We start from the raw sequence: 22,601 nt of genomic DNA on the forward strand, positions 1-22,601 counted from the left end.
TTTGATTGCCGATTACAAATCAATTATAACCTTTAAAAATGTGTCCGCAAATTGTGACACTATAAAAATGTCTTTAGAAAGACACTTTTTTTTTTGTATCTAGGTTATTTCCATACAAATGCAGATGTACTTTTTCATTTATAATTGAAAGAAGTTTCATACTGTACATTCTCCTCCCTGCGTTTCATATCACACGCAGCACTATCACTTCCACTGTTTGAATGAAATCCTCCACGGAGTTGGTGTTATTTTTTCTACTTCTTCTTCCATCCTTCGCTGTCTGTTCTTTTAAGTCAGGCTTGTTATTTTTAGATGAAACATAATAGCCAGGATCTTCACTGTGCTGTTAGACTTTCAAACCCTTTCCGAATGTTTAATCCATATGACATCTCCTCAGTGCCTACCAGTTATTGCGAGTATCAACTCACATGCCTTACAGTATAAATAAAGATGATGAGAATATTACAGTGCGGAGGAGAGGAAAAAAAAAAAGAAAAGAAATCTCAACCCAGTCAATCACACAGACTCATCGTTGGATTTCGTGATTCATTTTTAATGGCGGTGCTTTTTGTGGCTGAGCATTATACAATGTTTCCTTTTTTTTTTATTAATCACACAAGAGTTTGAAATGTGTGTCAGTGATCGCAGCAGCAGCACCTCGAAGCAGAGGAGGGAAAGTGGAACAAAAAAAAAAGAAAGTGCCAACCCTCACCACCAAGAGAGAAAATGGGTGAGAAAAGTAGAACTATTTGGTGCGACGCCTTCACCGACATTCTCTGTAATTTAAAAGAATGTCTATTGTCAGTGTAATGCAATCCTTCAATAATTAACGTGTGAGGCTTCCGTGAATAGACGACCTCGGCAAAAACATGAACACAAATGTGTTTGATAATGTTGTGACGTTATGTAGTTTCATTAAAAGAGCATAATGCTCGCTCACTGATTTTCAAGAAGAATTGTTGATGGCTGAAGTTCACTGCTCTGCTAGTATTTTCCTTATGTATATTCATCATCTTTTTGCACTGTGGACAGTTTATTTCATATAAAAACTGTGTCCAGTAGTTTACAGGTTTATCTTTTGAGTAAAATTGACTGAAACAATCGTCTTGACGTGTCAATAGTCACAGGTTAATGTTACTTTAGAGAAAAAACACACCTCTAGGACAGTAATAATCAATAAATTAAATAAATTATTTTCCTTCTGTGCGTCTCAGTAACAAATGCAGACCGGTAGGTTGGGAAACCACTGAAATGCCTTCAATTAATTTACAATGGCTTTGTTTGTTTGAAGTAAAAATAATAAAGCAAACAATGAACAATGTCAACAAATCCTGCAGATGGAAGATATCGACCCAAATTCTATTTTTATTCACAGATCATTCAGATACACAAAGCAATATCACCTTAATTTAAATCTCTTTTAAAAAATATATTTTCCTCTTTTTTATGTCTGAATTTAAGAGAATAAATGTGTACAAGATCAAAGTTACAAATTATAACCTGATGATTAAATCCTGACTAGAACGTCATAAACTAAACTTGATATTTGAGTTTGAAGGAGAATTTAAAACAGGCCTGTATGGTGCAATAAAGAAACAGTACTGAATGATAAGAATGTGTTGCTTAAACTAGTCAGGCACAGAAAGAGTCTTAAGAATACATTTATGTTTAATCAGTGAATAAACTGTTGTTTGCAATTTAAAAGAGAAAAATATTACTGTTTATGCTGCCTCTTAATTCTTATAAAAAATTATTTGATAGATTTACGGTACTATTTTCTGTTAAGTGTCAAAATACATTAACAAGATGTGGTTAATTCTTTCAAAATTGTGTTTACTCGTCTGTAGTCTTTGGTGTTCATTTTTTAAAGTATGATCTCCTCCTACTCTTTAGTAGATGTCATTTCAATTATTGGCCAAAGTTGGCCTTCAATCTGAGGCAAGTATACACATTTAAAGCACAGAAGGCCTCAGAAAACGTAAGAGCCAAACAGTGAAACTTTCACAACCTCACGACTTAAAGTTGGGTCCATTGAGCAAGTACTACTGCAGGTGATAGTTCCAGGTCTTATTCTCACTTAAGCCCGAGTATTGAACGTCATTATTTTTTTCATAATTAAATCGGATGATATTGCCGTGAGCAGCGCGAGGATGTCATTTTTTAAAAACCTCTGGTAGAATTCCATCAAATCACACCTATTTCAATTCATCACGTTCATATGCACTTGAACACATACATGAACGGGGGGGAAGAAGAAGAAAAAAAATGCCGTTCCTCGTCTAATATATGGCTGTGTTCAGTCGTCTCCCTCAGTGGTTTTTCCATCAGGGATTGTAATTAAGCAACAGCATTCATGAGTGGGCATGCTCATTTAGCCCGTGTCTGAGCTTAGACGGCTTTAGAGGGATGGAAGAACAAATCCTGGTGGAACAACGAACGCTATATAGCCGAGGTGAAACGCTACAGACAGAATAACAACTAGTCCAAAAACTTTCTTTCCTTTTTTTTTTTTAGTGGGGGGGCGACGTTGTAATGAGTGTAACAGAGACTCCATGTCCTGATGATATGAAGAGGATCTATTAGTACCATCTTATTTCATTATTTTCACGATAAAAAGATGATAAAATCGTCCTTTAAAGAAAAAGATTGTCATCTTTTTTCTTCTTCTGATGTCATGATAAAATTTATTATTGCAGAATCTTTAAGGAATATTATTTTAAATCAACATAACATATACTCTATTTGTGTTTTATTCTTTATAAGGATTAAAATAAGTTGGTGGTTATTGTAAAATATTAAAAAAAACAACCCATCAAATTCATATTTAAGAAATTCATTTTCAATTTAGGTTATTTGGTTTCTATTGTCTGTATGAATCCATAATTGTTGCGAATTTCTACTGTAATGGCCGTGTGTTTTGTGCGCTCGTAAACAGCCGTCACACACAAAGCGACGATAGCCAAACTAAGGGAGGAGAGAAAGCCGCGCTCATTATAATCAGGCAATTATGCTGGCAGAATTAGAAGCCTGGTGTTTTCTCGTGTGGCAGCGTCGGTGTGCAGACGCACGCTTTTTTTTTTATAAAATGGCTGCAAGAGAATCCATTGAAATGACCTGATGTGGAATCGAGGAAAAACCCCGGCAAGATCAGAAAAATCTGGGAAAATATTTTAAGGATTTTATTTGTTTTTTCTCCAAGGATGGGATGTCACACAAGACTGCAGGTTTTGCTTTTAATTGGCATCTTTTTTTCTTTTTTTTTTTTTGGGGAGAGATGCTTCTCAGCGTTTGTGAGTGAGGGATGAGGACAGCGGCCTAACAAAGGGGTACACAGTAGACGGTTATTTTTTAATGTTCGTGTGTGTGTGTCACGACATCGTGAGATATGAACGTGAAGTCCATTCATCTGTAATCTTGAATAATTGTGTTAATGACCTTTAATAGTGAGCGGCTGATCATTTGTATCAGGGGGAAAGAATGACAAAAGGTGACGTCAAGAACCGTCGTCAGTGATGGAAGTTTAGACCTTAGCCTGTGGGCGTACCCCCTGGTGTACCCCCCCTTTGGTCGAGTCAAAATCTTGACAGGGATTTAAAGCTCGACGTCACTAGTTTTTATCAGTCAATACGCTTCTTTATAAAGGGAGCTAGCTTATTAACAAGCTTGTTCGACATTCCACCGTCGATCCCTCATGTTTCTCAGCGCGTCGTAAACACAACCTTCAAATGTGGTAAATTGATAAATTATCAATTTTGTGTTGGCGACAGTTAAAAGTCATCATTTCCACCTCAAGTCAGATTAATCCCGACCTGTGTCATTGTCCCTCCGGAGACTTTGACCCCGAGTGAAGAGTGTTTGACCTCCCTTTGACCCTTTGAAACGTACCTTATAAAACGTCAGCGCCATGTGTGTCCGCTAGAATTTTCTCTTGACCTTGATTTGGGCAACCTTTTTGACGATTCTTTTAAATACAAAAAAAAGGCAATCATATCAAACCTTGTAGGTTTATCCAGAGGGACAGTATAAAGTGTGCGTTTTTGTGTGTACATGTGGAAAAAAAAGGGGGTGTTTGCGATTCCAACAGAACGAGGAATTCCCTGAAAGTTCTCAGGGAGATGCTTGAGCCCGGGCCGTGGAGCGGGCAGCTGATCTGGGAGAGGGTGTTAGCATAACAAAGGGCCCGAGCCTGTGAACTTGGGGCACCTTTCGACCTCGGCGCTGTCGGGATGAATGGACTCTGGGGGCTACCCACAGTCCCCCCTCGCCTACACCCCCCATGACTGGTCTTGATCGTGGCCAAATTGTTAATCTGGGTAATTTAATATAGTTTTCAATATGCCTCATCTCTCATCGGGAACGCATTCATACTGTCTCCACAGCCGAAAAACAGACCCCCCCCCCTTTATTCAGCTGGACCAGACGGGCAGCTGCAGGTCCATCCAGATTCTTCAACATCAGTCGTTCTGTGTGTGCACAGATATGTGTCGTGCATGTGTGTGTGTGTGTGTTTACCGCTTTTTCTCTCTCATCCTTGAACATATTCCATTTTTTAAAATTATATGTTTGTTTCTATTCATCCAAAAGTCTATTTAAAATAGGGCTGGGCAAGTAAATGCCGTTATTTATCCATTTAAACTATTAACACCAAAATGTATTTTTTTGTGAATTAATGCACGTTGGTTTAATTCACTTAAGAATATCGAAGGAGTTCAAGGTCTACACTCTACATCAGTACTTTTTGTAGAAGAGAAATTCATTGTTTTCATAACATTCATGCCAAGGCCTTGGCGATAAGCTTAAATCTTTTAATATTATCTTTTTTTTTCTTTTTAATTAATTTTTAATTTTAATTTTTCAAGTAGAGTTAAGATTAATTCAACTACTTATTAAACTGAACATACTGGCAAGAGCTGGTCATAAAACACAACACATTTTATGGCACTTCATATTGAAATAGAAGTTAACTACGTTTGAATTCATTATTGTATTTTGCTTATACAATGCGATTAATTGTGATTAATCAGGGAAATTGTACAGTTCATTTTTGTACAATTCATTTTTTATTTTTTTTAAAAGGTTGCTAATTCAAATTGATAAAAGATTTATATATTAAAAAAGTGGTGTTTAAACCACTGAATAATTTAAAACGAAATACACATACAGTATATATATATATATATATATATATATATATATTTGATTTTAAAAATATACATTCAAATTAAGAGAGACAGACCAATTTAACTGACGACGAAGTAGTAAATAAAAGCATAAAAACATTGACATTTTGTATGACTTTAGTCTATTGAATATCCATTAACTCTAATGTTCGCTTTAGCTTAGCGTGTGACAATGAACATCATTTTATACAGACGGTTGATTCTCATAATTGTCTTCAAACACGTCATTTACCGTAGCTTTCGCCGAAGCCGCAGAGGTTAAATCTTCGCTCGCAGTGATGTCACTCCCAACAGTAACTCAGTCGGGACAGATGACGTCGGCTCTCTTGAGTCCTGAGAGGTGAGTCATCAGGTCTTCAGTTGTTTTTTTTCAAGCACCTCTCAACCACCTTTCTGCCCATCTCACCGAGGGCCCCGGGTCCCAACTTTGCCGTCTATAAATACGTACCGTAATCGAGGGGTGAGTCAGACCTTTCACGATTGGCAAAAGAACAAAAAGCTTGTGAGAAGAACGAAGAGTGAGTTAAAAAGTTGTTGTTTTCTTGTTTTAACAGATCATGAAAATTGTTTAATATTCAGTATATACTTCCCTTTTTTTTCATATTTTGAACTACCAACATGACCCTAAATGACGCTACAACTGTATTCTTCTGTACTCATCTCATGTTTGTCGTTTTTAAAGGATTATTATGCGTATTAAACGGATGGAATTTGAATTCAACTGTTAATCCTCTTCATGACTGTTGCTTTGATGAAATGAAAATTAAAAAATAAATCCCAATCTTATTTTGAAAATGAATTGTCAGCATCATTTATTGTCTTTATTTATAAAATCTGGGAGATTTCTGCTTAAACAATACATGCAACATACTCTTCCATTATTAAGGGAAAAAAATAATTTCATTTTTTAGGTAAAATGATCCCCCTTTTTCCCCCTGACGTCTGCAGATACATCAGCGGTCCATTCAGACGTGTGCAAACACTTGCTCATTAGCATCGCGGCACACCATCAGGGGCCCGCTGAATAGAAGTCCCCGGCTCTTGTGTACTCTCGACTGAGGCCGCTCGCTAATTTATGTCGTGTGACAAGGTGATAATTCATGCTGGAATCACCAGACTGCTCCCCTCAGACCATAAATCCAGACATGTGCGCCCCGAGTGTGGGAACCCGTCGTAGGTAAAATTCCAGACACAATCACACGCCTCCGAATTAAAAAAAAGAAGAAGTTTCGACGCCGAGACGAGCAGGTGCTCCGTGATGGAAACTATGTCACTATTTTAGTAAGAGATAGTGAAAAATAAAAAGATAATTTTGCGAAAACATTCTTGAGTCTTGTCATGACATGACTGGCTTGTCCAGTTTCTTTTTGTAACTTGCTTATCCCTGTTTTTCAAACAAAAATCTTGTAATGGGAAATTTTTTTTATCAAAAATAAATTAAAAAGACAAAGCTACTTAATCAATAAGTTAACTTATCTGGTGAAAGTGTCATTACTTGTTACACAGTCGATGAACCAGACAGTGATTGTGAGAAAGGATAAAAAAGTTGACAAAATGACATCTTTCTTAGAGACAAAAACTTTGGCTCAATGGCATGCCGTCAGCGCGAACTCCGAACGACCGCTTTTGTTGCGCGACACGTCCGACAGGAAGCAGAATTCATCAACATGCAAAACAAAGTGTTATAGGCCCCGCTGGGTACAAGGTCACACAGAGGTCACCAGGGCGGGGAGTTGTCTAGACGGCCAGACGTCTTTTGTGGTTGCCGAGGTTCTCTTTTGCCCTTTCAGCGTAGAAACTCTGTGGCTGAAGAGGAGCCCGTCGGTGAGACAGTTGATACAACATTGTGTGGAAGATATGACAATAATACGGGTTTAGACTCATCTGTCCTTTACACGGTCATGTGACGAGTAACAGTGATACTGAAGAAATAAATAGTACAATGTCCATTGACGTGTCTCACACGCTAAATATAAAGCAGATTATTAGCGACCTTACATATCCACGGCTCTGTCTATATGTTACCTACGGTGTATCATTGGTGTCTCACGACCTCTTATGAAGCTAGAATAAGCAAAGTTCAACTCGTAAAAAAGGACTATTTTACAGATAATTAATGGTTCAATTCCATTCAGAGTTCGCCAATGTAGGGCATTGGATCTCAACGATGGTGTTGTAAGTTTGCATCATGGTAAGTAGTGTCAAAATCAATCACTCACGGGTCCAAAATCATTTAGCTTAGTTTCAGGCTGAATAAAATGTATACTTACCAAGCTGTCCGTAACATTAAGTAGAAGTCTGTTGCTGTGTCTCAAATCGCATACTTCTCTTAGTATACTAGAAGTTAGTATGCATCAGGATAGCGTGCATACTAGCTAGTACGCAAATTCTCCACAGATAGTATTTCTCAAATCAAACACTGCCGCTACGCTCTAACTGGAATTGAAGTGACAGCTTCTTCTTCTACTTCTATTTAACGATGGTTGCAACCAGCTGTAGGAACACTATCGACACCTGCTGGCAGCACGTTTTGCAAGTTTGGAAAAAGAAATAAAGAAAAAATATGAGAATCGAAATATTCGCGAGATATTTAAGCTGGTATCAGCACCAAAGACGTGTCATCCTCCTACTGCTGCTGAAAATACACCTGTAAGTATATGAATAAATATGCATATATATATATATATATGACGTAACTTCCGTTTACAACGTCACTAAGATGGCAGCTGTTTAGGGTAGATAGTGTCCATCGAACCATACTCAGTTTTGTGGGTGTTTTAGTATAAACGAAAGAATTGAGACGAACTTACGCACTAAAAATACTTACTTTGATTACGCAAGTATGCGATTTGAGACACAGCATGTGACTTAATTCAATTTATACTTAAAGTGATAGTTCACCCAAAATTCAAACTTCAGTTGGTCCTGATATTTACCCGCAGTACTTTCGAGTACTTCCGGTGTGAACCTTTCAACGTCTGCCACAAAAGGGTGTTAAATTGACACACGTTTAATTTTTTCAAGAACAATTCTTCTCATCTTATACATCTCATCTATCATATTCTTCAATAAAGGATGGTGGACTGTCGGGCTAAACATTACCACTTTAGTCGACGGGCGTCGCTCGACTTAAAATCGCATAGAGCTGCTTTAACTCTAAAAAGGGACAGATTACTCTAATTTCAACCCTTAGTCTACATCAGGGTGAGTAGAAAATGAGTGAAACTTGACTTTTGCGTGAACTATCAGTAACTGTTTAAGGAAAAGTCCTTTCCTTTGACAATTTTTACTTTAATTGGAACCCAAATCAACATATCTATTCATCAATCCGATGGGCCACATTAAATGCCTTGGCAGGCCGGCTTTAGCCCCTTGTCCATTAGTTTGAAATGCTCCGCAATAACAACAAATTGTCTACTGTTACTTTAAGACATTGTTTTTACAACCCCGGAGATGCGAGTTTGACTCCCTGAAGGGAACACCGTTTTCCTGATACAAGTCTTGGATCATGGAGTTTCTTTCATCAGATTTATTGCAGTTTTTATCTGAATTCTTTCAATACAGTGGAACAATAAAAAAGGTCAGTTAATATTAAATGGAAAGACATTAAGAATAGAGCTACAACTCTATAGCAGTGGGTAATAACACAAACAGACACAAAAAAAAGAGTCACCAATGAACCAAAGTGTCGAATGTTAACCACAAGTTTGTAAACGTTTCCAGTGCAAAACTAGTGACTCACACTCACTAACACACATTTTTCTTCTCTTGGAATGTCTCCCATTATTCTTCTTCTCTGCGCCACTGATAATTTCAAGTCATGAGGATTTAACCGCCGACAATTCCAATATGCAAGAACAGCACCACACCCATTACCCACCAAATTCAAATCCATCCTCCCACTGACTTTGCTCCCGTCCTGATGTGTGTAGTGTCACGGAGTGTGCTGCTGCGGGGCATGGTATAATTGAAAGGCTGAAGAAGAATCCTGCTTGTTTAAACCAACCAGCAGGCAGCGAGGGCATGATGGGAAAACAAAGCCAGAGCCCCAGGAGTGGGTGACATGACATCACTAATGGCGGAGCAGAGATGAACGCCGCCTCTGTTTTGTTACCCTTCGTCCTCTTGACAGCCATCAGGTTGAAGACACTACATAGTGATGTAAAAATAAAAAAATAAAAAGTCTAGTTTGCTCAGTGGAACCGAGATGCTTCCTTTGGTCGTTGATACCTTGTTCACTCTCGGGTCTTTGATACGAATAAATGTATATTATAAGCAACACATGATCTGTGAATACAATACATTACAGATAAACCTTGTTGATCCCTCTGGACATAGAGTTATTTGCTGACTGCAGCACTTACTTGACTTTTAGAGGATGACAACTTGGACTGAGTTCACTTTGGACCACACCCAAGAAATGTTATCAGATTTTAAAAAAAGACAAAAAAATAAAAAAGACAAAAATAAAAGACGGGCTTTTTTTTATTCATTAGGATAAACACAAAAAAAACGAGTTTAATTTAATCCATTTTTTTTTTGCAACCAATTGTTCTAGGTTAGTTGGAAAAAAAAAGCGAAGATATCATTTTTAATATATTTTTATCCTTTATCTTGAAGCACAAACATAAGCTATTCATCGAATTCCATTTCATATACATCAATAAGATAATAAAACACTGTCACTTTAAATTAATATTCTTTAGCGGGTACTTGGTTCAATTTATCATGGATATAATTTTCCACAAACACAGGAAATACACGGAATTGTTGGACCAGATTTCACAATTTTCACAGATTTTGCTGCTAATTTAAGACCAGATTATTACGCCAAAGTAGATTGAAATCGAATTGAAATAAATCATGCAAACATTTATGATATTTAATGTAGTTAAAAAAAAATAAAAAAATAAAAAATATTTATATATCTATATATATATATATATGTATATATATTGTTTACAAAAATAACCATGATTTACAGAGGAATATTAACGCATTACTTTAATATTAGTCTTTAGATGATTTCAATTCCAAATTGACCATGCCAGGACTCGGGGCAGGAAACCCAAATGCAGAGGCAGGAAACAGGAATAATGAACAAACTACTTTATTGACAAAAAGGCTTACAAGAAGAGCAGGAACTGGCACAGAACATTGGCGAACTGAACAGTACATATACCTGTACTATACTGGAGCAAAATGCAAACCACATACCACGGCAGTTTGACGTCACGACAGAGACTGACAAACAAAGTTATGTATTAAACACACAACAATCAAGGGGAACAGGGATCAGGTGAGACGAAGACACAGGTGACCCGGATCAGATCAGGAGAGGGAGAGGAAGCTGACAAGACAAGGATCAGGACTTCACAATAAAACCAGGAAGTGATACTAAAGGGAATTTAAATGACAAGACAGGACAGACTTCTTTTTAAGGCAGAAGCCTCAGGAGAACCAGACTGGATATGAATCCTAATAATTATTATTATTATTATTATTATTATTATAGGAGAGACTAAAGTATACAAAGTTAAGGATAAACTTTTTTTATAGAAACTATATATACTATACTGTTTATATATATATATTTTTTTTTTTAACATGCGACACATACATAAGATAAGAACATTTAAAACTTTTTTAGTTACAATACACTTACAATCACAAATAAGTTATGATTTTTTATTTTTTTTTATTTATATAAAGATTCCTGCTTCATTACTCTATTTTATTATTTTAACATTATCATCAGCATGATGCCCTGAAGTTCATGGTGAAGTAGAAAGAACTTTCCATAAATGCTTTTTGCCTTTGAAGGACTTTTATTAGCAGATTATTACTTTTAGGAAATTGTTTTTCATTACATCTGTACAGTAATATTTTATGCATCATCATTATTGTAGGACATATTGGAGGTACTTTCAGAACATTCAAACTCAACTTGAGAATTGTTGATTTGTCTGTCCATGTCTCTCATAACGTTTAATAAATGAAAAGTGAAATATGGATTTCCTGTTTGAGGGAAACATTTCCAGTTAACTAAACGTCAGATAGATCAGGACCTACACATGAAATATGAGTCTTTCGATTTCAGGACTCCATTCATTCAACTCCGACTATATACCTTATATACGGTTAGAGATGTGAGAGAGGAGTATGAATAAGTGTTTCCATTTAAGCAATATTGAAAAACTGTGATGTTCCTTGAGACCCTTCAATTTCAACGTTGATTTTTTTTTCTTTGCTCTATATGGACATTGAGATGGACTGTATCTCAGAAGTATAACCTACAGCTTCCGCGAATTCCCTCAAAGCAAATTACCAAGCAGGACTCTCTCTTATTGACCCACATAAGGAATCTCCACCCACCAGCTTGCAAGACAGCAGCTCATTTTGGCCAGCAATAAATATCAATGTTACATATCAATAAACCCACCAGGGAGGACGGCCGAAATAGCGGGGAGGATAAGGGCTATATTGAAAAGGGGATTGATGTTGGGAATGAGGGAGGGCAGAGGTAGAAGAGCACTGAGATGAAGAAAGGAAAGGCTGCTTGTCTGTTTCGGCCCTGTGGTCTCGTGCCTCGGGGGTGGAGTGTGTGTGTGTGTGTGTGTGTGTGTGTGTGTTGGGGGGGCGACGACGAACATTCTGTCAAGATTCTTCACTTCAAAATCAATCATTCCTGACTGAGCACAGAGAGACCGACAAGCACATTTTGAACTCAAGTTCACATGCAAACAAACATGTTGCAGGCGTCGACTCTTGTTGTCCGGGAAAAGGCCAACCATCTCTTTCCATAGTGATAACAGGTACAGGTGTACGCGTCTTAACCACAGACATCGGAGGACATTCTAAGCAGTTTGGTGTCTGACTTTTAAAGCCAATACAAATCTCAGAGGATTTACGACCACAAACCTTTAAATCAGAGGGTTCAACAAACATTGTTTGTCAAGAGGGAAACAAAATAATATTCTCTATACAATCCTACAGTTACTGAACCGGTGTATGTTTCGAGTAAAGGAGCAAGTACATTATTTTGTGGATCAAAGATGTTTCCAGTTCACAGGAAAAAAAAATCCTGACTCAGTGTGAAAGAAGATCAGAACAACAAAGTTGAAACAAAGTTGTAATGCCGAAGATAAATCTGATTTACTGCATCCTAACAGATATGTTTCATTTTTCTTAACAAATCTATTGTAAATTATAGATGTCTTCATTATTTGATTTGACGGACATTTAATAATTTGACCAAAACACCTGATATTTGGTCATGGCTGGAACCATTTGACATAGAAACAAAACAGCAATAAAAATGTTTTGCATTATTTTCTCTTAATTTATATGAATTGTATAGTTGGTAATTTGCTGAAATGTCATAACTCAATATTTTTACCATGTGTAAATGTCATTTTCTTTTTGTTAAAATCGATAAAAACTGGTACCGTATTGTTTCAGGAACCGGAGAAAATTCAGAAATCGGAGTGAAGTTATCGGTATCCGTGCCGGTATCAGAAATTTTGGATCGATAGCCAGCAACCATGCTGTATATGTTTATACTTTCATTTAAGGCCCGCCATTTAAGTTTTACTGTCTCCTCCCTTGGTTCATTATAGGACAGATTACAGATCAGGATACCTTTACTATTTTTGTCAGAAATACATTGACAAACCAAATTTTCCTTTTTGACCACACCTGATGTTTCTCAACCGACTTCTCAAAGATCAAATCAAAGGTCTGTATGGTGTCTTCGCTTCCATTGCTATAAGCTGAGGCCAATAAAGTCTTTTTGTCTTTTCGTGGATCAGTTTTAATCTGAGGTGATAAGGTCAGGAGTAGGAATAAGCGTATTAAAGTCATTGGCCAACGTTAGGGGAACCAAGAATGCCTGAGAGAAGTCAATGGTTCCTTTCATCTGGATTCAGCCAGAGATAATTGGATGTGAGATATATCTCAGAATCAGAGTTAATTCCTTTTTTTTATTTAGCGTGATCATACTTTGACAGACAAGTGTAGCCACTGTTAATTGGACAGTTTTTGTTAAGTTTAATCAATACTTGGGTGACTTAGGCCAGTCATTTAAACTAAGCCTAAGAAACCCGAGTGATGTATTTGACAAAGACATGTCTCTAGTACAAACTCACCAAAAAATGTTTTTTTCAACTGAGTAAAATACCCATACTCAGGAAAATGCTGTCACAACATAATTTGGATCTTATAATCCATGTCTTTGGGTCTTCTGTTTTAGAATATTGTAACAGTTTATTTTCGTGTCTAAACAAGTAGGTGTCTCGCCTACAGTTAATACCTTCTCTAGTAGAAGAACTCACATTTCCCCGATCCTTAATTCTCTTCACTGGCTGCCAGTTTCTTCAACCTTCAGAACTATTCATGGTCAGGCTCCTCCTTACATCAGTGATCTGATCCAGCCTTACACCCCGGCTCGGGCTCTGAGGTCTGTGGATCAGAATCTACTGATGGTTCCTCGCACACGGTTCAGGACCCGAGGAGAGAAATCCTTCCAGGCTGTTGCTCCTAAGCTTTAGAACGATCTTCCTCTCTCTTTGCACTTGATGGATCTACTGACTCCTTCAAGAAACATTTTAAAACATTTTTATTTGTGCTGGTTTCCCCTCATTTTCTTGGGGCTACTATGTTCGTCACTGTGTTGTCTTCACCTTTCAAAATATGTATTTTTAACTATGTAATGTTTTGAATTTTTAAGCGCTTTGTGACCCTGGTCTTTGAAAGGCGGTTTACAAATAATAATTACTAACTTACCTACATGTCAGATGCTGTATAAGGTCAAGGGTTGGAGTTGTCTTGGACTTCCATACACACAAGAAGCAACCATGGGGGTAAACAAGGACATGGTAGCTCTATTCATGTTGGAACTTTTCAGATCCCTGGGGCAAAGTTGGCATGGTCTGACATGTTTAAAATACATTAAAAACACTTTAGCATACAGTGCCACCACCTCAGAGCAAGAAGGATGCTGGTTAATTTCCATCTTGTGTCCTTTATGTGTGCAGTTTGTATCTTCTCCCTGTTTTTGCTCCATGATTTTTAGTTTTTTTTTACTGACCTTAATTGAACCACACTCATTTAATAAAAAGAGTTGTAAACTTAAACCTATTTTCTTGTTAAACATTGTATGGAACAAGAACTCCACCGCACTTCTGTGGTTTCCAGATCTTTAAAGGATTAACCAGACAACCCGGTGCTTTCAGTAAGACCTCATTTTTCTCTCTGTGAAGTTTGCAGACTTGGAGTTCTGTATCTCGAGGTCTGTTGGGATCATGAGGTGGATAGCGTTTGAAAATCTTTTTCCCAACAAAATAAGATAACACAAAGTCCTGCTATCCGCAGATAAAAGAGAAAAATACCGTGTTGTCTACGGGAGAAAAGAAAAAGAGGGGGCTCCAAGCAAAAGAAATGGGCAAAGAAGTTCTATCACATGAAAGAGTTTAGGTGTATATTTATTCGTTTAAAAACCATTCAAGGTCATGATCTAGAGCCAAAGAGATTTAACAATAAAAAACAAAAACGGGTGCCTTTAAACGTTGATTATCAATGGGTGGAATTCAGCCCTTACTTGTTGGAGAGTTCAAGCCTGCCGTGGTCGTCTGATGTATTTGGTTTCATTTATTTCTTCTTAAAGTTAGGAAGTCTAACAAGAGGACAGCAGGAATCATTTCCATACCATAGAAAGCCAGACCATTTTGATCAATTGGTACGATTGTGCACCTTAGCACAATTGTAACCAAAGAAAGCTTTTTGATGTATTTTGTTTGTTTGAATTTAAACATATTATATATTTTTTGGGAATAAAATAAAAGTTAATGGGCACCTAATTTAGCAATTATGTCAGCTATGGCAGCAAGACATTTAAATTTGAACATGCCCATTTTTTACAAGTAATTGCTTATTTTTTCTTGCTTTTTTTATAAACCGAACTGTGTGTTAAAGTACTAAACTTTATATTTAATTTTAAAGGGCAATTAATGTGAAAACCCAACTCTCCTGACTCACATGCTTAAATGTTGAAGTCTTTTTCTACAATATGCAGTAAGTCCCTCAACATGACCATGTTTGGAAGTTTTTACTTTATAAAGAAATCTCGGAAAACATAAGGTTATGAGAGCAGAGTCCATTATGTCATAATATTGGTTTATACAACGAGTCCCTTGGAGGTGGAGACTTTTGGGCTTGATGACACGCAGTGACAAACCTCGATGTTTGACCAATCACAGCAGAATGGGTGAGGTTATGCTAAACAAGAATTTTACTATTACTAAGTTTTGTGGGCGGGGCTTAAGTACATTTTCTAAAGTAAATATTTCAAAGAAAAGAGAGCTTTGTACAAAAAGACATGTACTGATGAGTACAAAAGAGGTTCAAGATCAAATTAAGAGACACTTAATTCAACACATTAGTTAATGTTAACAGTGTATTCATTTTGATATCTAGAAAAATTAGAAATATTGGTAACACTTATTCTAAAGGTCTCGTGTACGATGCTAGTAACACGTTCAAAGAAATTACAATGCAGTCATTAGGTTTTTTAGTAAATTGTACGATGGTTCATAATGATGCATTACAAATTGTAATGAGCTTCTTTAAGTCGTACAGGTGGGGAGATTTAAGTAAGTGGAAAACCTGTCTTATCAGATTTCATTCTGAACGGATGTTCTGATTGTGTATCAACAAGTTTTTTTTTCATACTTCATACAGTTAAAATCCTCTATCGGCTTTTTTTTTCTTCTCGAAACTAAACAATATTTGTGTGTCTGAGCAGTTCTTTGGGTGTTCAAATTAGATAAGTTCTAATATATCAATATATTGATATATTTAAGATGTATTTTTCGCACCTATGAGCGGTCACAGACACTATTATTCACGTGTGAAAATAAGCCGTGTTCATCATGCAAACTAATAATGAACCAGGGAAACCTGATTTTGGTAAACTGCTCCACGTTGTACGTCTGGTAAGACGAGCCCGTGGCTCCGAGCGAGCGGTCACACACTGGATATCCAGTCTCGGATTTCAAACTTACATCCTTCAAGTCGGTGAAGTTGCTATTTCCGCTCTCGAGAGACCCTTTTTTTGCTCGACGACTCCTTTATTGTGCCAGTTTCCTGTGGGCGTAACAGGCCGTTGGCTCCGGGGCGTCCTTTTGTCCGGGGCCACAAAAGCCACCAGCAGTTGATACAAACATCATCGGACACTCCTGGAATATAAACCATCTCACCTGTCGGACTCCCACAATTACATCGACAACTTTTGTGCAAAACATCAAGTGTACGAATGTACAGAGGCATCAGCTAGGATTCCTGTGTGTGTGTGTGTGTGTGTGTGTGTGTGTGTGTGTGTGTGTGTGTGTGTGTGTGTGTGTGTGTGTGTGTGTGTGTGTGATTGTGTGCACTGCCTGTCTGTGGGGAAACAGGTGGAGGCCATCTTTCATCTCTCTCTGTGATCGGGTTTTCTCCATGATATGATAAGATGATCCAGGCCCAATTAAAGAATGGGGCTGTGTGAAAAATGTGATGACAGGGCAAGTGGAAGACTAGACTGTGATCTGACATCTGAGCAGGAGAGAAAGTGGGTACAAAATAATGGGTGAGAATGGGGGGGGGGGGGGGGGGCAAGTGTAAGAGAGAGGGGACTGGGAGACACTTCCAGAGGAGCTGGTGGAAGAAATGAAGTGGGATATGTAGTGAGAATAAAGGTTGAGCAAAAAAAAAAGACATGGAGAAATTAATACGATGAGGAGCCAGAAAAGAAATGAAGCTGCGATGAAGATGAATGGAAGGGGAAAGTAGAAAATGATTCTTTTTTCTCACAAGAATCTATTTGTCAGAGCAAGATATGGATCCTACTTTTGATCATTCACATAGATTGAATAAGAGTTTCTAATTCTCCTTTCCCTATACATAATTCAATTTGAAGTGTATTCAAGAGGATACAATATCTACTGCTTTTTTTTCGGTGTCACGCTGTGGAAAAATAACATCCTTAAAAATCATTTTTTATTCAAAATCCACAGCTACATATTGCACTTCCAGGTAAGTGAGCGAGGAGACGTCGCTCCGCAAACAATAGGGAATAGATCTCATGCAGAGAACCCAGATATATCTGAAATGTTTCCTTATATTTTGCCCAAGTACATTCTGGGGTGAACTGAAACTGTGTCAGGTGTATCCTACTTCAGGTGCTGCTTTGATCACCATTCCAGCTTTTATCAGCCTGTTCTCTTTTCATACCAAAATAAGACCCAATTATGTCAAGCTCATTGTTTTCAGCCAGGAAGAAAGGGCAGGCACAAAAAAGAAAAAAAAAGACTCACCGCAATCTGACTTTCAATAAAAAGAAAAGATGCTTTTATTCAGCTGTCGAAAAATATGCACGCTTTACACATTTAACAACATGACAGAAATGTTTGATGTGATTTTGGACTTTTTTTTGTGGCAAATATAAAGGGAAAGATGTTCAAAAAGATGTCCATTTAGGGTTACGGAATAATAAGCTTGTTTTTTTCTTTTCTGTCAGCGCTTTATACATTAGAAAGTCTAATGCAAGTCCGCTTTCTTAAGAAGAGGAAAAAAGTGAAAAGAAAAGTGGTCTTGAGACACCCACGTTCTTAAATGATACCATTGCGTGTAAAAAACTTTAATTTATAGATTTGTGTATGTTATTTAAAGCTTAAGGGTATTTTTTTATTGTGATAAAACAGTGTTATCTGGACACATACAAGCAAATTACACCGTGGAGATTGATCAAAAGCCACTGAAATCCCACTCTAGAAGTAGCCATTTTATTTTAATCTTTCTAACTTACATAAAACACAAATAGTTATACTGATTTTCTTTTATACTTCAACATTAACAGGTTTTCTCTGTGTAAACACCATTTTGTTACGATTTGCATAGCTTAAACAAGACTTTTCTCGCTTCAAGACTGGACTTTTATTCCTTCCATCTCTTGAGGTCCAAAACAATTTAAGAAATCATGTGTTTTTGTCTCCATTTCAGATTCATGTCTGAAGATCCGTGAAGAGCCTCTCGGCGTACGCCCAAGGACCTCGTCTTCATTACTTTCTGACTCCTCCTTTGTCCATCTAAAAAAAAAGAAAAAAAGACATTTATTAAAAAAAGTTCCGTTGAAGATGATGTTGTTCTTTAACAGTCATGTTATGAATGTATTTTTTGCTAGTAGTTACTTTGAGTGACACATGTTACAACCACAATTATGTCAAGTTTGTTATTGCAGATGAGGGGCAGCAGTTGTGGTCTTAACCTTAAAGCCAGAACCTTTTAGTGAGAAGAGTCTTGTGGGTTGTGAGTTTGACGTGTACTTCAGGGCAACAAAGGCCTCAACAATAGTAGCTGACATTAGTCCCCCACATATCACGCTGCACTTTCTGCCCATTGTCCAACATGCACTTCTCACATGTATTGTCTTACATGATATCCTTAGAACCCGATAAGACGGTTACTGGCGTTTCTTTTTTCCTTCTTCATTTTTTTTTTTTTTTTGTACTTGAGGACACAGACCGGGAGAGTCTCAACATTACAGCTGCTTATTATTCTCTCATAGACCAGGTCTGGGGAACGCCTTGAAAACGCTCCAACTGCCTCTGTTTCCTGAAATTTCAACCTTTTACGTAACTCCCGCCCGACCGAATGGATGTTCCGTCACTGCAATAACATTCCCGATATTTGATATCCATCTTTAAATAATAAAAAGAAACGCAACCAGATTCAAAACCAGTTTCTCCCCCTTGTCAGTTAAATGCATCATGTGTAATCACATTTTGCTTATTTATTCATATTTTAACTATTAGCTTCTTTCATTTCTATTCTTATCTTATTTATTGATTTTGCATTTATTATATTATCGCATTTATTTTAATTTTATTCTATCATTTAAATCTATTGAACCCGTTTTTCGGTACAGTTTTTAATTTCATGGTTCATCACTGTTTAGTCGTTTTGACGATAAATTGATTCTGATTCTTGAGCCCATGGTTCTGCTGACTCAGCATAATTGTGAGATGTAGTTTTCAAGCACTTAACATTCTTTTTTTGTGCTATTTTATTTTTGCTGTCATTATCTAATGGTCAGTTCTTCAAAACGATGTCTGTGTTGTTGCGGAGCATAAAAAATGTTGGGGGGGCCCTAGCTTTAAAAGAAAGTACTCAACACACACCTTCATTAGAAATTAATAAGCACCTCAAAGTGTTTTGTTTCATCCCAGAATACAGATAGAAAGTGTGAGAACTCTCCTCTCTACAGCTGCAACACATCCATCTGATGTTTGGCTGACAGTATAGTACAGTTCGGGGGTTGGCAGAAGGTCCCTGGGCCATCGACAGTCAAACCCAGCGATGCCGTAAAGATGAAGGGAGGTGAACTCAGACAAGTCAAGAACACCAACCCTGCATGTTCTTGGCTCCTCAAGGGCACATGCTGCTTACTCGCCCGGCCTGTCTGTCTGTGGCATGACTCAAAGTCTCTTTGAATCACTCTTCTGCTCTCTGCTGAGGCTGCAGTTTCAGGCCTTCATACGAGCATGATGCACCGTTCGTATGTCAGTCTGAAAACTTGATGATGGTAAGCAGTGGCAAAGTCAAACCACGGTTGTTTGGAAGTCAAACTGCCTTTTCCAATCATCTAAAATCAACTCAAATATACAGTATACTTTGATTTTTTTTCTCTTGCATTTCCGCATAAACACACAAAATCTTGTGCATCTCCTTAGCTTGAAATAAACTGGGTCAATAAATGCCATCATCAAAAGGCAAGCGCAACAAATGTTCAGACTCTTTTACTAATAATTAATAATAACAGGATCAGAAAGTTGTCAAAGAAAGCCGATGTCTACTGCATTATAGCGGGCTGTGGACATAGTTTTGACTTGAATTAAGATGTTTGGACACATGTCTTTAGCTGAACATCCTGCAACTCTTCGTGGCATTTCTTCCAAGAATAAAAGATTATATCCCTCAAATTATCCTTGGTCTGTTCTTTAGTCAGGTAAGTATATCACCAACGCGTCTATGCTAACTTCCTTGATTAACAAATATATATAAATGATTTTTGGATGAGGAAATTTGGATAGTGTAGCATAACTACATGTCATGGTCAAGCCTAGGCATTTTACTGAAGCCTTTCTTTTTATTTTATTGAATAACATTGATAATAATAAAAATCACAATTCACTGTATTTATTGAGCCCTTTTAAGGAAACACAAAGATACTTTAAAAACAAAGGACAGGTACAAGAAGACAATTACAGGTCTAAGGCTTTGACCACGTTTAAAATATTTATTTATTTTATTTAAATAGTAATCCATTACTGTCTGTACATGCATGAACTAGTATGAACTTTGTTCATACTAATAGAAAATATATTTGAACGTTCAATCAAATATGAATCATTTTCAATGTTGTGTTGAAATGGCTTTTGTTTAAAACAAATATCTTAGTTAGTATTTTTCAAATTTTTTAAAGGCATCCTGATGTTAATTGAACTTTGGATATGACATTTACAGTCATCTTATCAGAAGACGCTGACAAGTTTGCCCTGGATATGAGTGACAGGTGGAAACATAACAGATCTCTCCAACATCCTATTCTCTTTCTCCAACTATCACTGCCTGGGCTTCTGAACCTTTGGGAAACATATTCTTTTTCATCTGTCAGTGAGGATGGAAACAGACATGTTCGAAAGAAGAAAAAAACACAACAATGGCCTTGCCTGCACTGAGGACTCTCAATGTTTTGTATGCTTGAAGCAATGCATTATCTCCTAAGTGTCTAGCAAGCCCAGTATAGTAAATAATGGATGCTCCCTCTTCCTTCTGAAAACCCCTTTTTTTTCCACTCGGGGGACCAGTCGTGGTTTACCTGTATAAATGCCCTTTCTGTGTCTTTGGAGAAACAAATAGCACTAAAGGATGTAGGTCAGAGGATTTCATTAGCGCAGCATTTCTCTCCGTGTCTTCTTCAATCAGCCGTGTGACAGTTGTAACGTCGCTCAAATGTCTTCCGAATCCAATTCGTTGATAAAAAGGATGCACGGACGAGTGATTCGTGACAGGAGATTCGTAGGAAAATATGGCCAATACAGACGACGGCTGAAACAAGATGCTGATAAAGCGAGAAACATTCACCTGTGTGGTATCTTTTTTCCCAGAAGCTTCGCTCCAGTTCCATGAGTCCTGTGGAGTCCTCTCGTACCCTGAAGACACAATCAAGAGAAAACATTTAATTTTACTTACTACTTTTAATGTGTCCAAAGTACTGTTAACAATCCACATCCGTGACTCTCGAGTCTCCCTCCCCCCCATTTACGTTGAGGTTACAACAAAAGAGTTTCAGCGATTGTGAATTATTTACTTGATTCACCATTCGGCCCTTTAACCCTTCAGCAAATGCACGGGCTCCTGGAGTTAAAAATACACTCCCATAGGATCCCTTTGACTCAACATTAGTGTGTGTGTGTGTGTGTGTGTGTGAGTCAGAGAATCCTGATTCGAAAACATCATGACATGTGGCACACGGGCCATCAACTCGTTCAATCAGTCTCAAGAGAGCTATTGGAAAGTCTTTGGAGCACCATTATAGAAGGACTTCAAGAATCATGGTCATCCCAGATGGGATTATTAGAACTTGATCAACACAAAACCCACAACGCTAAGTGTGTGCCCTGGATGTGAGTGTGAGGGTTGATACTCTTCAGCGACTGTGTTGGGCTCTTCTTTAACTACAGGACTCTGTAGCGAAACAACATGTGGTTCATATAGTTATACACACAATTCCACATAGATAATATCTAGAAATAATGTGTATTACCAACAGCACAACCCAATTGATATAAGTAAAGCAATTAAAACAGGGGCCACCTTTTTGGAAAAGAGCCACATTAGATGAATTGAAAATGAGCAGGGGCCAGACGTGAACAGTGAAAATATAGCATTGAGTTTTATTATTTACAACCTAAGGCAGAATTAAGAACTTCTTCAGAGACAGACAAAAAACCTTGTTTTTATTATTAAAGAGTCTCAGTTCTATATTCAATTTGTAGTTTTCATCATTTAACTCTTGAGGTCTTGTTGTATATTTGTTTTAACCCTTTATCTTTGAAACCTTTATCTCAGGGTCAAGGTGACCCATGGCCTAAAAACAAATTTGTATGTGGTATTTATTGTGTTGTCTCTGGGTCAAGGGATACCTCAAACGTTTGCTTTCGGACTTTGGGTCCGATAACACAGGGGGTTAATAATATGTATATTTTAAATATGTACTTTACATTCTCTATTTCAATAATACAATTTTTAAACAGAGACAGCGTGCCATCTTAAGTATCTTAAGGGCCATGAATGACTTGATGATTCACAGTAGTAATGTTTGTG

General features: G+C 37.4%; 1 long non-coding RNA gene across 1 annotated transcript in view; it reads right to left on the bottom strand.

Moving 5' to 3' along the window:
* Positions 1-17,537: 17,537 nt before the first annotated feature.
* The window catches only part of LOC148088110 (uncharacterized), a 38,354-nt gene continuing 33,290 nt past the window's right edge, over positions 17,538-22,601 (bottom strand). Inside the window, exons 4-5 of the long non-coding RNA XR_015711596.1 lie at positions 21,360-21,427; positions 17,538-18,301 (exon numbers count right to left, since the gene is read on the bottom strand). This is a non-coding gene — a long non-coding RNA (uncharacterized LOC148088110). The remainder of the gene's footprint in view (positions 18,302-21,359; positions 21,428-22,601) is intronic.

This window comes from Callionymus lyra, chromosome 1 (genome assembly GCF_982586985.1).
Source record: "Callionymus lyra chromosome 1, fCalLyr1.hap1.1, whole genome shotgun sequence".
Classification (NCBI taxonomy): Eukaryota; Metazoa; Chordata; class Actinopteri; order Syngnathiformes; family Callionymidae; genus Callionymus; species Callionymus lyra.